The sequence below is a fragment of the Pristis pectinata genome, chromosome 3 (genome assembly GCF_009764475.1).
Source record: "Pristis pectinata isolate sPriPec2 chromosome 3, sPriPec2.1.pri, whole genome shotgun sequence".
Lineage (NCBI taxonomy): Eukaryota > Metazoa > Chordata > Chondrichthyes > Rhinopristiformes > Pristidae > Pristis > Pristis pectinata.
Genome location: NC_067407.1, coordinates 83,593,552 through 83,610,699, shown reverse-complemented (window position 1 = coordinate 83,610,699; position 17,148 = coordinate 83,593,552). Strand labels below are relative to the sequence as shown.

The following is a 17,148-nucleotide window of genomic DNA, read 5'->3' as shown; positions in this document are numbered from 1 at the left end:
CAATTAGTATTTAATTTGAGTTGTGACTGCATAACTAAAGGACACAAGTACAAAATTAACCAGCCTCCAGTGAGACTGGGGATTAGAAAATGTTTTCCATTTGTGATGTAATGGGAGCAGACGACAAGCAAAAGCACTCATGTTGCCTTGATTAGTTCCTTTTAGAAAGGAACTGCTTTCTTCAGAATGGACGATGGCATTGATAACTCTCAATCTTCTTCCAATGCATAATAAATATTTAAAGTCGTTAGTGCAGGACCATGAACTGCCACCAGATGTCTTCAGACTCTCCAAAATGTTCTGCACTCAAAGGACCTAGATGGAACCCACCCACCATCTCTCATTTTATTTATATATGAGCTTTTCAAAGGAATTGCACTGCTGTGATTGAAAGAGGTTCCTGCTAGTGGTATGTAAAGATCAAGTGACTGGCAAACTCAATTGAAGTGATACTTCTGCTTATCCTTCTTAGGTAATCTTAGATTATCGTTGTCATCATTACTTTCAGGACTATTAGTATACTGGGAAGAAGAGATGCAGCGAAGAGGACAGAAAAAAACTGCAATCCCACTCATTAACAGCCTAGCAATATCTGTTGGTAGGTATTTGGTATAATGTGACATTCTTGACTAAATTGAATGATAATTAAGAACAAAACTGAGAGACTTTTTATAAAGCTATCCATGTAAATGGATAAAATACAAGAGATCCTTAGCATATTAATCAAATTCCAATTGCTTCTAAATAATTGTTAGTTAATTGTTATGATAATGGTTCTCCTTTTATGCATTTAATCAACACAAATCAAAGTGGAGATAACCAGCAAAGTCAAAAAACTGAAATAAATTTGTGAAATCGTATGTGAAACTGCCAGAAATAAGTCGAGCAGCAGATAGCAGGGATATAGCTCTCACTCGATCACATTTGTTTATTATTTTCTCTTTTTCATTAACCTTTCTTCTTAAATTCAAAAAGCATAAAGAAAGGGAAAGCTCCTGGAGCAGGGAGAACAGAGATCAAGCAAAGCTGGGCTTCAAAGTCTTGAAGATTGTGGCAGGAAAGAAAGACTGAGAATCTGCAGTCTGGGAACTATAGAGAAATTTGTTATCCTCTACTTCCAAATTTCATTGATTGGCCAATTTCCAGTAGTGCCAACTGTATAATTTGAATCCATTTAGTTTTCAGCGTTACCTTTTTTTAGCCTCCCACTGCATTCTTCATTCTACTGCACAATGCAAATCTGTTGCTATGTTGTAAAGTGCAATGAACAATTGGTATCTTACATGACCAAATGGCACGGAGCTGCTTTTCAGAAAACGGGACTGACACAGTGCAAGATAAATGTGCCGATACTCGCGTTACACACAGGGAGAGCAGAGGTTAAAAGTGGTTAAGACAGTAAGTCAATGTGCCTTGAATGGTATAGTAATATAACATGTCATGAAACAAAAGCCTTAAAGGTCAAATGCAGCCTATACCCTGCCTGTCTGCACCTGCCTTTATTACCCACTGCTCGAAAGCAGAAGGATAGCAGGCACTAATAAACCTTCAAAAACAAACAGATCATTACAAGCTGTGTGAATGAAGTGACGCTCCACTCATGTTGCAGGTGTGTCATCCTTGGCTGCAACCAAGCAAGAATTAACCTCTCCTTTTAAAATTGCCCTGCAATACCTCAGTAGGACTTCAATGACTGGTCATCAAAATAAGGCTTTCCTAAAGTCTTATCACACAAGTAAATATTTTGCTTGGTGAGCACAAAAGATATTTGTGCACTTATATTACATTGGCGAGCTCTTTCCTTTCCCATTAGCTTCTTTCTGTATAGTGCAGCAAGTGTCGCTATATCGTAGGCTGCCACTATTTGGCAGGAGGCAACAACAACTTGCATCTGAAATTGATGAGGAAGAGAAACTGCAGAGGGGGTTAGATGATGCAGAGTTGAAGAAAGCTTGTGTGGGGCATAAACATCGTCAGAACATAACTGAATGTCTTGGTTTTGTGATGCACTTTCCATGCCATTTTCTGCAGTATTCCTGCCTCTTTACAGATATTCCCTCATCCCAGCTCAAGCCAAGGCATGAGAGAGATTTCTGCCAGTCTTCAAAGGGGTGGTGACCAGCTACTTGAAGCAGGCCCTTCAGGGCTATTGCCACACAGAGGAGTGACAGTTAAGGATCTGCTTGGGTATAAAATTAAAACCCAACTAAAGCCCCCTCTGAGCCCAACACAAGCCTGAGGACTTATAATGCTTTTCATACTCAACTCACCCTGAACCTTGCCATAATATATGAATCTCATGCTATTGTCCAGAACACTGATCAGGACATGTGCTTGCATCTGTACAACTTGCAGGATCCCCTGTCTGTCCAAATTTTAAAATTTCGCCCCCATGCAAAGCTCAGCCTATCACCCACATACTCAACCCACTGGATCCTCTATCCCCTTCTCCCACTATTCCCGTCTGCCCATCATCCCCCCCCCTTATTTTCCACTCATCGCCTTCCTTTCTTATCAGATTCCATAGTCTGTAGCCCTTTGTTGTCTCAACTAATCATCGCCCAGCCTCTGTCGTTATCCCCATTCTTCTCTTCCCCTCCTGATCTGCCCATCCAACCCTTCTTCAGCTGGTTTGCCAGCTCCTGACTCACCCCTCTCCCTCAACTCTTTATATGGGCCATGTCCCCTCTTCACTCTCACTCCTGATGCAGGGTCTCGACCCAAAACATTGACCATCCCTTTGCCTCCACAGGTGGTGCCTGACCCACTGAATTCCTCCAGCAGCTCAATTTTTTATTTACATTTCCCTTTCCTCTTCCAGTCAAATTCACCAACTCTGCATCCCTGAGATCTCCTGAACCTGAGTCACATCTCCTCAGATTGCTCTGTCCTTCTCTGTGGCACATTTCTCCAGTTCCTGTGTAGATACACACTCTCTGAGAACAGTGCTTCATCCCGAGAATGTCTACCTCACAGCACCCAAGTGAAGACAGAGTTCCCATTACCAAACTATGAACTACTGAGCTTGCCTCATCCAAGCCCAAGGATACATGATTCTTTGCATCCCCATCCGACCTGTGTCATTGATTCCCATTGAGCCTCGAGCCAGGTAGCCTGGTTCCTGGATGCTCTCCAGTCACCCAACTCTCAACTTTCTGATTCTTTAGGAATACCAATCAGGAGTAAAAGATTAGCGTAAAAAAAAACTGCCAGAGGAACCCAGTAGGTCAGATGCTGTCTGACCTGCTGAGCTCCCCCAGCAGTTTTGTTTTTTGCTTCAGGTCACTGCATCTGCAATGTCTTTTGTGTCTCCATAAAATATAAGTGCAAAGAGCAAATGGTTTTCCCTTTTGTGAAAGGATTCATCAGCCCAGATTTACAATCGGTAGCTACATACCACCACAAGATGCCTTCAAGACCTTAACGTGCATCTCTCAAATGCTGCTAGCGGTGATTGATGCTATATTTCCATTCTCATTGGCTCTAGCTTCTTAGTTCTGTCATTCTGCTCGGCCATTATCTCACATTTCACAATACCAGCTCCTCATTGCGATTATCTCACAATTACAACATTTGGAACTAGAAAAGAATTGCTGGCTCAAGTGACTCTCAAAAAAAAGAAACCAATAATTTCTTGTCTCTGTAAGATTCATCCAATCTTGTGACTTCACACTTCACATTTCATAGCGATGGCTTCTCACTGAGAGCCAACAATGAATATCACTGTGAATATGACATTGAAGGAGGCCAGAGCTGTTGCTTTTGAAATGTTAAACTGAGGAAGAGAAGTGTTTTCCACTAGCTGGTGATATAGTGACTGGAGGGCGAATGTGTGGGATCACCACAGCAGAAGAATGAAGGAAGATACTATGGGACTTGACTGAGGCAGAAGACTATCAGGGCGTGGGATGTCCTATCTCATGAAATTATTGACGTAGATTCACGGTAAGTTTTATAGGAGAAGTGACAAGTTCATGAAAAAGAATAAAAAATGAAAAGGATATTGAATGAAATAAGCATGAGTTTTTAACTCTTGTAGCCTGAACAGGTGTATTAAGCCATGTGGCCTCCCTTCACGTCATGAGCTTCTGTGGTTCTAAATTGTCCACTCCATACAGCGAAAATTTGGTCTTATACTTTGGCAATGTGTCTGAGACAAGAAGTTGATTACATATGGCCGGCGGCACAGTGCCATAGCTCTAGTGACCCAGGTTCAATCCTGACTTCCGGTGCTGTCTGCGTGGGGTTTGCATGTCCTCCCTATGGCCATGTGGGTTTCCTCTGGTTTCCTACCACATTCCGAAGACGTGCATGCCGGTAGGTTAATTGGCTGTAATAAATTGCCACTGGTGTTTAGGTGAGTGGTAGAATCTGGGGAAAGTTGATGGGAATGTGGAGTGAATAGGCTACAGGGAATACCAGTGGAAATGGGATTACTCTGTGAGTCAGCGTAGACTCCTTGGGCTGAATGATCTTTTTATTTTGGAGAAAATAAGGAACCATTGCAGTTACTGTTCTTGGATCCCAAGACTCGAAGCACTGGATCACTGGGGCCAGAGTTCAACTTTGGTCACAGGCATTAAACACATAGTGGTTTTGTAATTCCGAAGGATATATCCACGGGGGAGTTACTGAGGGAGTGCTGTAGGAGGTGCCATAATCAAATGAAATTTTAGACTAATCCTTTGTCTTTGTCAGGTGACTGTAAATACTACCATGTCACAATGGTAAAGGAGAGTGGGCGAGTTCTCCCCAGTATCCTCACCTATATTTCTCCTTCACCTGATCTTCACTTCTTCTTAAGCGGCCCCTCAGGATTGAGAAAGATTACTTTTACTCTGGTTTGGTGGGTTCTGAGGTCACTGATGAGGCTAAAGTGGACACTGCAGTGTCTTCCACAGAGGGGACAGGAGTTTGCTGTTAGGGGGTGGGGGGCATTGAGTTATTTGTGAGGTGGTCAGTCAACTACTACCTCTATGGCAGATTGCCTGGTCTTGATCACATTCACAATAAATATTAGCATGATTTTCACTGTACATCAGTGGCTGGACTTGAAAAGTACTTCAATGGCTGTAAAGTAATTCTGGATATTCTGAGGTCATGAAAGGTATTGTATTGTATAAATGAAAGTCCCTTTATTAGATTTGTACAGCTTATTTTGTTTCATTCTGTTCAAACTCCATGTGCATTATTTGAGAATACCATACATTTTTGCTTCAGGCAGACACACATTTATAGAAATATGGTCTTTTCTTGAAAAGCACCTTTCAAACAGCTCTGATCTCATGAGGCATATATCGGTGCTTGCTTGAATGCCAATGCAGGTCCATCCCTTACATACAGCCCGTCTGTAAGCAAGTGATTTTGATCCCATCTTATGCTAGCGCAATCGGTCATGTCATTTCTTGTGTCATGGGAACTAGAATCCTCTTCACTGCAGCATTATTAAGGAGAATCATCTCCTGTCTTCCAGACAGTTCAAAGGTTATCTTTATTTTATAAATGTTATTAGAGCTCTGCCCCATCGTATCTCATTTCAGATTTCTGAAGCCTGCTGGTATTTGTGCTGCAATGCTTAAGATTATTCACAAGCCTGATCTGCCATTTGCCTCTGATGAAATCGGAATTAGAATGTCCAGTATTTGTTTTGAAGCAACCAAGGAATGGAATAATATTCCACTGTACATAGACGCTTCTCTTAATGGACAAATCTTCAGGTAGGCTCTCCCAGCGTTTCCGTCAAATAGATTAGTGCAATCTTTTTCTATCAAGTGGTCTTCCAATGCAATCAGAGGATGATATTACTTATAAAGAGTTAAAAGGCAATTACAGAGGTGTAATGGAGCTGCAGCCATCAGTCTTTCTGGTCAGCTGCTTATTATTCTTTATTTTGTTTTAAATAAATCTAGATTCACATCCCAAACTTGCCATCACCACTAACTTCAATGCTTTTGCTCCTGCTATATTCAACTTTCTGCAAGGTCCTGAATGAGGTGAAATTTCCTATTGATAGATGTTAATAAAAATGGAACCATGATGCTTCCACTCCAGGACATCTGAGATGGTGTCTTTTTACGGAATCTCTTGTACGGTCACCACTCCTATTCTCAGCTTCTCCGTCTCCACTGCGTCTGTTCTCGAGATGAGGCCTTCCACTCCAGAGCATCTGAGATGTCCTCCTTTATCTGTATCCTTTCTTGGTGTTGCTTGGCTGTTGCTTTCTATTTACTGGTGGCATAGTCTACCTGAACCAAGCAATGCTCAATGACTTGTTTGCTTTGATACTGCGATGACCTTTCAACAATATATCTCCTATATTAATGATTGAAACCACTTCCATTCATTTCCACAGTATTCCCAACCCATGGGCCGACCTCAGCCTCTGCAATGCTGATGCCCATTTTCCCATCTTTATTACTCCCACATTAACTTTTCCAGTGTTGTCCACATTAGCTTTCCAACCTCCAAAAGAAATCAATTGATGCAAAAATACAATCACTCCATTTTCTTCCACACAGAGTCCTTATCCTTGTGTCTACAAACTTCACAATCTAGTTTTGCATCACCAAATTAATCTCAAAATCCTCAGTACATTGTTATTTTTCTAAGATGACAAGACCCTATGTATTGAATATTCTCCATTATACATCTCAGCCGAAATCCTCTGCTTTCCAACCTCTGAACTCTTCCTTGCTCGTACTCGTTCTACACTAACAGAGCTAAAAATCCAGCTATTATGCCTTTACTTCCTAAATTTCACTTCAGTTTATACCTCCTCCTGCTTCTCTATCTTTTCTTTCCTTTAAAATTCCCCAAAGGACTGCCTCCATGCTATGATTCATATCTCTGAGCCTTCCAGAATCTTAGGAGGTCATGAAATTTAAAGAATAAAGCACTTCTTGCGCTACCATGGACTTGTTTCTAATTGTGTTTTTGCACTAATGTCTTGTTTTACAGTCTTTTTCTTCACTGTCTTGTACAATTTATGTATAAATTACGTTTTGTTTGTTGTCTGAATCTACGTGCCTGTGATGCTGCTGAAAGAAAGCTTTTCATTGCACTTGTACCTCACTGTATTTGTGCACCTGGCAACAGACTCGACTTAAGATGTTCAAAATGTGGAACAGTGAAGATTAGGGAAAGATTTAATAAACTTATCAGTCAGGGTGAGAAGGAAAGATTCATTTCCATTCATAGAGAGGACAATAATTGGGGATATTGATTTAAGTCATGGGTGGATGAATTAGAGAGGAGCTGAGGTAAAGAAAAAAAAATCACCCAATGCTGGGGATCAGGACCTCGCTGCCTTGAAGGGTGATGGAGACAGAAAATCCTCAGAATGTTTAAGAAGTTCCCAGAATTGCAATAACCTGCAAGGCTATGGACTGACTGGGATGTGGGACTAGGAATTGCCCAGAATGGATGCAATGGGCTGAATAGCCTCTTTCTGTGTAGTAAATTGCTTTTTTCACGATTTTATAAAGTGAGGGCTGCTTTATATAAATCACTGGCCTTCTCTCACTTTGAACATTGTGCACAGAGCTTGGCACTGGGCCTGAGGAGAAAACATTGTACCTTGGAGAGAGTACAAAGCTAAACATGTAGAGCTGCTTTCATAACCAGGTGTCCCTGGACATTGGCCACAGTGCGGCCAGTGTATTTACAGTGAGGTAGCTGACAGCAACCCATGTCCTGTGCTCTAGGAACTGGAAGTACAACCACCCCATTCACACCTGATATAAAAGGAGCACTAGATTTATGGGGGAAGGCTACAGACTCTAGGAATATTTACATTGGAAGAAGACAGTTAAAAAGGAATCTTATTGATATTTTTAACATGCAATAGATAAATTGGATCCCTGTAAAAATGTTGGATATTAACCAAGTTCTTCAGGTCATTAGGTCAAACTTAGAGCAAAGAAGTATGAATAGACAGAGGGCAATGTTTATGTGGACTAGATTACCCAGGAAGGATTGGAATAGAAAAGTATCTTTAAGTTCAGGAAGATAACAAAATGTGAAGTCTGTTACCAATGGGACAGGCCCAATGGATAAAACTAATCTTTTATAGTCTACACACTGCTTTTTCCATTATGGATTTAATTATGGAACAATTTATGATTTAAGGACAAGAAGGGCAACTCCCATGATGTCTCATGAAGTGGCCATAAGGCAGTTTCATGAGATATTTTTCTTGCCAAGGAATAAGTACAATTTTTTAAGAATAATATTATCTACTCATGGGTGGTGGGTGTCACAGACCAGGCCACAATTTATTGCCCATCATTAATTGCCCTTGAGAAGGTGGCGATGAGCCGCCTGCTTGAACTGATGTAGACCTTCTGGTGGAGATACTCGCACAGTGCTGATAGTCAGGGAGTTCCAGAATATGTTGAATATAGACCAGTACAACATAGGAACAGGCCCATCAGTCCACCATGTCTGCGCTGACCATGATGCCAATCTAACTAATCCCATCTGCCTGCACATATTCTGTATCCCTCTATTCCCTGTCTTTTCATGTGTTTGTCTAAAAGTATCCTAAACATTGCTATCATATTTGCTTCACCATCTCCCCTGGTAGCATGTTCCAGGCACCTACCACTCTCTGTTTAAAAAACTTGGCACCCAAATCTCCTTTAAACTTTCCCCCTTTCACCTTAAACCTATATTTATGAGTATTTGATGTTTCAACCCTGGGTAAAAAAAGCCCTGATTACCTATGCCTCTCATAATTTTATATATTTCTATCAGGTCATGCCTCAGCCTCTGACGCTCCAGTGAAAACAATCCAAGTTTGTCCAACCTCTGCTTATAGCTAATACTCACCAATCCAGGCAATATAACCTCTTTTGCACCCTCTCCAAAGCTTCCATATCCTTCCTATAATGTGGTGACCAGAACTGCACACAATACTCCATTTGTGTCATAGTCTTCGAATAATACAACAAAGAAACAGGCCCTTCAGCCCAACTCATCCATGCCAACCAAGATGCTCATCAAAACTACTCCCATTTGTCCCTGTTGGGCGCATATCTCTCTTAATCTTTTCTATCCATATACTTATCCAAATGTGTTTTAAATGTCGTTATAATACCTGCCTCAACCACTTTCTCTGGCAGCTTTTTCCACACATGTACACCGCCGTCTGTGTGAAGAAGTCGCCCTTCATGGTGCTTTTAAATCTTTCCCCTCCCACCTTAAACCTATGTGCTCTAGTTTATGGTTCCCCTTCGTGGGGAAAAAGACTGTGTGTATTTATCCTACCTATGCCCCTCATGATTTTGCACACCTCAGTCTCCTATGCTCGAAGGAATACAGTCCTAGCCGGCCCAACTCTCCCTGTAACTCAGGACCTCGAGTCCTAGCAACATTCTTGTAAATCTTTTTTGCACTCTTTCCAGCTTTATAATGTCCTTCCTTCAATAGGGTGACCAAAACTGTGCACAATACTCCAAGTGTTGCCTCACCAATATCCTGTACAACTGTAACATAATGTCCCAACTCATGTACTCAATGCTCTGCCTGAGGAAAGCCAGCATGTCTAAACTGTCTACCTTTGACGCCACTTTTAGCGAGCTATGCACTTGTACTCCTAGGTCTCTCTGTTCTGCAACACTCACCTGGATGCTACCATTGTCTGTATAAATCCCACCCTGGTTTGACTTCCCAAAGTGCAACACTGCTGGACTGAATGCCATTTGCCAATCCTTGGCCTATTAAAGTGACCTAAATAAAGTTTTATACAACTGCAGCATGACTTCCCACATTTTATGATCAATGCCCTGAATTATGCCACATGCCTTCTTAATCACCCTATCTATTTGTGTTACCACTTTCAGCGAGCTATGGACTTGCACCTCAAGATAGATCCAATGACATAGAAGGAACAGTGATATATTTCCCAGATGGTTTGGCGTATGATTTTAATGGGTTGGAGGAAGGAGGAAAATGGTGGTGATTATGTGCTGCTGTACCTGCTGCTATTGTCCTTCTTGGTAGTAGAGGCTGGAGGGGGATCCTTCTTCTGTTTTAACGTGGCAGTTATGATACAATTGAATGGCTTGCTCAGTCATTTCAGAGAGCAGTTAAGAGTCAACCATATAGTTGTAAGGCTAGTAATAGTTGTGTATCTGTTTACTAAATTGGGCAGCTATTGACAGGCCAAAAGGCTTGTACTCCTTTGTTCATGTTTTCATGGCTAAGAAAGGCTTAAAAATAAACTGAATTCTACAAGTATCATCAGCAACCTGAAGCATCAACTCTGTTGCTCTTTCCATAGTTGCTGCCTGACCTACTGAGTGTTTTATACTTTTAAGATTTTACCACCACAGCTACCTCAAGTAATATTCCTTGGTATACTATTCATACACTAATCGATGATGCCCAAACCTTTTGACAAAAACAATTAATGAAAACATTCATGCACTGCACCATACTTTTGTTCACTTTCACCATTCTTTTGATTTTAGATGGATCTGAATGCATCGCATTGGTTCTCCATTGCAGTGTGCTGCAGAGGGGTAGACAATGTATTATAACTCATGATTTTTCATTTGGTCAGTAAATAAAAGAAACCATATGATAGATCAACTACTGAGGCAATGTTGCAAAGATAATTAGCGATACTCTTTCTCAGTTGGTTTTCATATCATTCTTAGTCTATATCATCAAGCCCATTTGACCAATGCTTCTTAACATCCAATGGAAATGAAAGTATTGAGGTAATCATCCAGCATAGTTCTGCTGGAGCTCCAAAAATTTAGTCAAATATGGTTTCCCTTTTGCAAAACCATGTTGATTTTGTCTGATTACCTTGCATTTTTCTAAGTGTTGTAATGTTTTCGATAATACCTTCTAACATTTTCCTTATGACATCTGTTAAGATAACTGGCCCGCAGTTTCCTGCTTCCTGTCTCCTTTCCTTTTTGAATAATATTGTTATATTTGCTACTTTCCAATCTGGTGAAACTTTCCCCAAATAAAATTATGGAAAATTAAAAACATCACATCAACTATTTTACTGGTCACTTCTTTTAAGACCCAAGGGTGAAGTCCTATCAGAACTTGAAATTTGTCTGCCTACAGCTCCAAATGGTACTTTGTACCACTTCCCTGGGGATTGCACTTTTTATGAGTTCCTCCCCCTACCTTCCACTAGCCAATTTATTGATATATCTAGGATGTTACTTGTATCCTCTATAGTGAAGACTGATGCAAAAATACCTGTTTAATTCATTTGCCATCTCCTTAATTACCCCAGACTAATTTTCTGCAGGACCAATGTTTACTTCGTTGACTATTTTTAAAAATATCTAAAGAAACTCTTATCTGTTTTCACATTTCAAGCTAGTTTTGAATCACACTCTACTTTTCCCTTTATTAATTATTCTGTCACTCTTTGCATTTATTTTTATATTCTGTCTGATCTTCTGACCTGCAACCGATTACGCAATTATAGGCTTTTTCTTTAAGTTTGATACTCCCTTTAACTTTTTAGCTCAACAACAGGCCCTCCCCTTTGACTTTTTCTCACTGGAATGTATCGCTTCTGTATTTTCCTTAAGTACCTGCCATCTCATGTCAATTGACTACTTTTTTAACCAAGTTTGTCAGTTCACTCTGTGTTTTAATGAGTTTCAGTGTTAAAGCTGAAGCTGAGTGGAATTTGATATATTTCAGAATCAGAATCAGGTCTATTATCACTGACTTATATGTTGTGAAATTTGTTGTTTTGCGGCAGTGGTACAGTGTAAAGACATAAAATTACTATAAATCACAAAATAAATAAATAGTGCCAACAAAAAGGAATAACGGGGTAGTGTTCATGGGTTCATGGACTGTTCAGAAATCTGATGGCAGAGGGGAAGAAGCTGTTCCTAAATCGCTGAGTGTGGGTCTTCAAGCTCCTGTACCTCCTCCCCGATGGTAGTAAGGAGAAGAGGGCATGTCCCAGATGCTGAGGGTCCTTAGTGATGGATGCCGCCTTCTTGAGGCACAGCCTCTTGAAGTTGTCCTCGATGGTGGGGAGGGTTGTGCCCATGATGGAGCTGGCTGAGTCTACATCCTTCTGCAGCCTCTTGCAATCCTGTGCATTGGAGCCTCCATACCAGGCTGTGATGCAAACAGTCAGGATGCTCTCCACCATAAATCTATAGAAATTTGCACAACTCACACTTCAGAAACTACTGGGAGTAGTCTCTGTATTTAGAAAATCACAAGCTTAAAGCAGCTTAAAATGTACACGTTCTCACTAAGATTTTGTTTGAAATATGCATATCCACTCATGATTTTAAACTCTTCATTTCCAAGTTTGCAACAATGTGACTGTACAAAGCAATGGTTCCACTAGAACTAAACCTGTGCTGCTAGTTTATATGAACGATCCAGTCTAAGCTGATTGGTTTTAATGCAGTGAAACCTTCAAATCTTGGAGTTTTCTGTATTATTGGAAGTAACATTACAATGCAGCATGTCCCTATCAAACGGCTGTCTCATATGTTACTGCCATAGGTGCACAATGTTAAAACAGTGTTTGTTCCTTTTTAAACAGATTTACATGGATCTCAAGAACAGAACGAAAAGGATTTTCTACTGTGTATATTCAATGTGTGAGCCTTCTAATGCAGTAGGTGATTTAGCGGATGGCTGAGAATCCTGTGACTGACATTTTAAGTGCAGGGTAGGTGCACAGTGGTTATGTTTATTAGGACGACGAATCACTATTTAGTATGTAAAGATAGAGGCAACAGCTGTACACCCCAGTTACTTCAACAATTAAAGCCACAAAATGTGTCACACATGAATCTACCTTAACCACAGAAACCACACAGGAATCTGTGCAGTGATTGTCTTTAACTTTAAGATAAATTTTACATTTGAAAAGAGTTGTAGAGAACTGAATAAAGGAAGTATGCAAACAAATAGTTAAGAGGTGCACTACAGTTAAATGATAAAAAAAACTATTATCAGAATGAATAACAAACTATTTTCTGGTCATCTGGTGAATAGTACCAAAATCAACTAAATGATCAAATTTAGAGTGGGAGCTTTGAAAAGAGGTGAGTCTCTGTGCGTGTGCTCATAAGAGGATGTGCTGAAACTTCTGAAAAACATTAGGATAGGTAAGTCACCAAGACTGGATGGGATATATCCAAGGTTATTACAGGAAGCGAAGGAAGAGATTGCTATGCCTTTGGCAATGATCTTTGTGTACTCACTGACCACAGGAGTAGTGCCAAATGATTGGAAGGTGGCAAATGTTGTTCCTTTGTTCAAGAAAGGGAGTAGGGATAATCCTGGGAATTACAGGCCAGTGAGTCTTACTTCAGTGGTGGGCAAATTACTGGAGAAGATTCTTAGAGACAGGATTTATGGGCATTTGGAGAAGCATAGGCTGATTAGGGACAGTCAGCAGGGCTTTGTGATGGACAGGTCATGCCTCACAAGCCTGATTGAATTCTTTGAGGATGTGACAAAGCACATTGATGAAGGTAGAGCAGTGGACGTGGGGTACATGGATTTCAATAAGGCATTTGATAAGGTTCCTCACAAAGTCAGAAGGCATGGGATCCAAGGAAACTTTGCTGTGTAGATTCAGAATTGGCTCACCCATGGAAGACAGAGGGTAGTTGTAGACGGAGAGTATTCTGACTGGAAGTTGGTGACCAGTGGTGTTCTGCAGGGATCTGTTCTGGGACCCCTGCTCTTTGTGATTTTTATAAATGACTTGGATGAAGATGTGGAAGGGTGGGCTAGTAAATTTGCAGATGACATGAAGGTTGGTGGTGTTGTGGAAAGTGTAGAAGGTTGCTGTAGGTTACAAAAGGACATTGATAGGATGCAGAGCTGGGCTGAGAAGTGGCAGATGGAATTCAACCCAGAAAAGTGTGAAGTGATACACTTCAGGAGATTGAATTTGAAGGCAGAATATGAGGTTAATGGCAGGACTCTTGGCAGTGTGGGAGAACAGAGGGATCTTGGGGTCCACATCTATAGATCCCTCAACGTTGCTGCGCAGGTTGATAGGGTTGTTAAGGAGGCGTGTTGAGAAGGTGTGTTGGCCTTCATTAGTCAGGGTATTGAGTTCAAGAGCCACGAGGTCATGTTGCAGCTCTATAAAACTCTGGTTAGACCACATTTGGAGTATTGTGTTCAGTGCTGGTTGCCTCATTATAGGAAGGATGTGGAAGCTTGAGAGAGGGTGTAGAGGATATATACCAGGATACTGCCTGGATTAGAGACTGTGTCTTATGAGGATAGATTAAGCAAACTAGAGCTCTTGTCTTTGGAGCAAAGGAGTATAAGAGGTGACTTGGTAGAGGTGTACAAGATGATAAGAGGCATAGATCGAGTGGACAGTCAGAGACTTTTTACCAGGGTGAAAATGGCTCACACAAGGAGGCATAATCTTAAAGTGATTGGAGGAAAGTATAGTGGGGATGTCAGAGGCAAGTTATTTACACAGAGAGTGGTGGGTGCGTGGAACGCACTGCTGGCAGAGGTGGTGGAGGCAGATACATTAGGGACATTTAAGAGATTCTTGGATAGCAACGTGAATGATAGAAAAATGGAAGGCTATGTGGGAGGGAAGGGTTAGATAGATCTTAGAGCAGGATAAAATGTCGGCACAATATTGTGGGCCAAAGGACCTGTACTGTGCTGTAACGTTCTAGGTTCCATGTTCTAAATCATCACTTCATCAGTATCCCATTGGATTGTCTGCTTCGATCTTAAGACACAAGTCTCTGAAGAGGGATTTAGACTCACAGCCTTCTGACTTAAAGGCAGAAATGTAACTGAGCCACAAGCCACCTCTCTGATTATAGTACCTGTTTCTTTGATCAATGTCATACCAATGCATAGGATTTCTACATGGGACCAAGTTTACTGTTACATGGTTTATTCTTTGTGTGTATGACACAACAGTGTAGAAATTTGCCCTTGTATAATCCACACAACTTGTGGATGTATATAATTATAATTGTGCATTGTATTTCACTTCCAAAGTTTGGCCTAAATGAAACTATTCAACATCCGCTAACAGAGCACTACACCAAGTATGAATTTCAGCTGAGGTGACATTGAGTGCAGCTCACAGTTCGGCTCAATTTTCCAAACAGATGTGTGCTGGGAATGTTGTAGTGCAGACATTGTGACTGCCCAAATCATGTGTGACTATCTTCAATTAATCTCCTAGAACTGGGCATCTTTGCCCATTCAAAGAAAGCTCCTGCTGCGTAATCCATCAGTAATTGGAGACCCAGCTTTGACTCGTGCACAGTATCTGAGAAGCATTGGCAATATAAAGCACATTTATTGCCAGAATCTGCTATGAGCTGCCTCAGTACTCCGTGGGGTAGAAGGAATATCAGGAGTCTTTAACAGAACTAGGCTGCAAAATCCTGAGGCGTCCGGTAGGTCTGCCATTGCTCAAACAAGGATGCAGCAGAACTACCAGCTGTATACCAAAGAGCTGGTTGAGCAAGACCTGTGATGTTTATTATAGAATCATTACCACACAAGTGGAGTCCTTTCAACCCACTGAGCCCACACCAACATTTTGTGAAGGCAATCCAGTCAGTCCCATTCCCTTCTGCGTTCCCCAATGCCAAGTGATTTATTCTTCTTCAACATACTTATTCCTTCATAATTGAATGCTTCCATTACCCTTTCAGATCATCAATTCCAGATTATTACAAATTACTGCATGAAATATTTTCCCTCACATCATCCTAGATTCTTCTGCTGATCACCTTCAACCTGTGCCCTCCTGTTCTCACCTCTTCCACAATGGAGGTAGTTGATTTATTCAAATCATCTCAACCCATCATGATTTTGAACACATCTATAAAATCTGCTCTCGACCTTTTGTGCTCTCTAAAAGTAGTACAGACAAATGACGGAACCTGCATGCATCCATGCCCATACACTAAATAATGAAAGAGTGCACAGAGAGGCCTGCAGACAGCTCCTCAAGCTCAGTCAGGGCATGGCCTCGGTAGAGGCCAGTTGGCCCAGAGAGGCAAGTTGATTGGGCGCCTTTGAATTTCTCATGATTGGCTACTCAGTTTACATGTCAGAAGCTGGATACCAAGGATTCTCATGAAGTCTTGCCAGATAGCAACCAAAGTCAGAAATGGGGATGTTGCAATCCGAGATGTTGTCTTGCCACTAACCACAAGAATGACATAATCTTGGACAACAATAACATGAAGCAAGAAGAATGGCATAAGTCTGAAGTTACAATAGGAAATGCTGGAAACACTCAGCAGGCCAGGCAGCATCCATGGAGAGTGAGAGAAACAGAGCCAACATTTCAGCTTGGTGACCTTCTATTCTTTTATCATTTTAGTAATGTAAAGCTCTTCTGTAGAAACAGATCCTCAAGTACCTACTTCAGGATGTCAGTCATTAGATCATTTGATGAGTCAAATTAATAATGAGGACTGAGATGAGGAGAACTTTCTTCACTCAGACTGCAGTTAACCTTTGGAATTCTCTGCCCTGGATGGAAGTGGAGGCTCAGTAGAGTAAATTCAAAACAGATATTGATAGATTTCTGGGAATTAAGGGAAACAAGGGATATGGGAATAGCTCTGGAAAATGGCATCAAGGTAGATAATCAGCCATGATCTTGATGAATGGCAAAGCAGGCTCAAAGGGCCCAACAGCCCACACCAGCTCTGATGTTCTTACATTTTTATGTTCCTATCCTCTTAAGTTGATGAAAAGGGCTATTTATTGGTAATTAATGGTAAAGTAGCAGAATAGGTGACTTCATTGGTAGGTAGGATCATTCACTTTACATGGTATTAACCTTATGTATGTCTCCAGACCCCTAAATCCCCTTACCATTTTGCTGGAGGTTATTTGGAATATTGTAACAAACTACAAAAGTCATATACAGCCATTGCCATAGATCTAAAAATAAAAAAAATATAAAATGCTGGAAATCCTCAGCAAGCCAGATAACATTTTAGGGAAAGAGATGGAGTTAACACTTTAGGTCCATGACCTTTTGTCAAAGCTGTTGAGTATTTTCAGGTTGTAAGAGGAATTACATTGCATTTGAGCCCATATTCAGAAGGAAGGGTAAAAGTTTATCTTCAATAATAATGGAAAACGGATGCTATTTGTTGGGCTGCC

The 17,148-nt window shown here is 41.0% G+C and overlaps 1 long non-coding RNA gene across 1 annotated transcript; it reads left to right on the top strand.

The window, feature by feature from the left end:
* The first annotated feature begins 513 nt into the window (after positions 1-513).
* On the top strand, positions 514-12,679 carry LOC127568531 (uncharacterized). Its single transcript, XR_007956021.1, has 3 exons — positions 514-598; positions 5,541-5,717; positions 12,554-12,679. It is a non-coding gene; the product is annotated as an uncharacterized LOC127568531 (long non-coding RNA).
* The last annotated feature ends 4,469 nt before the right edge of the window (positions 12,680-17,148 follow it).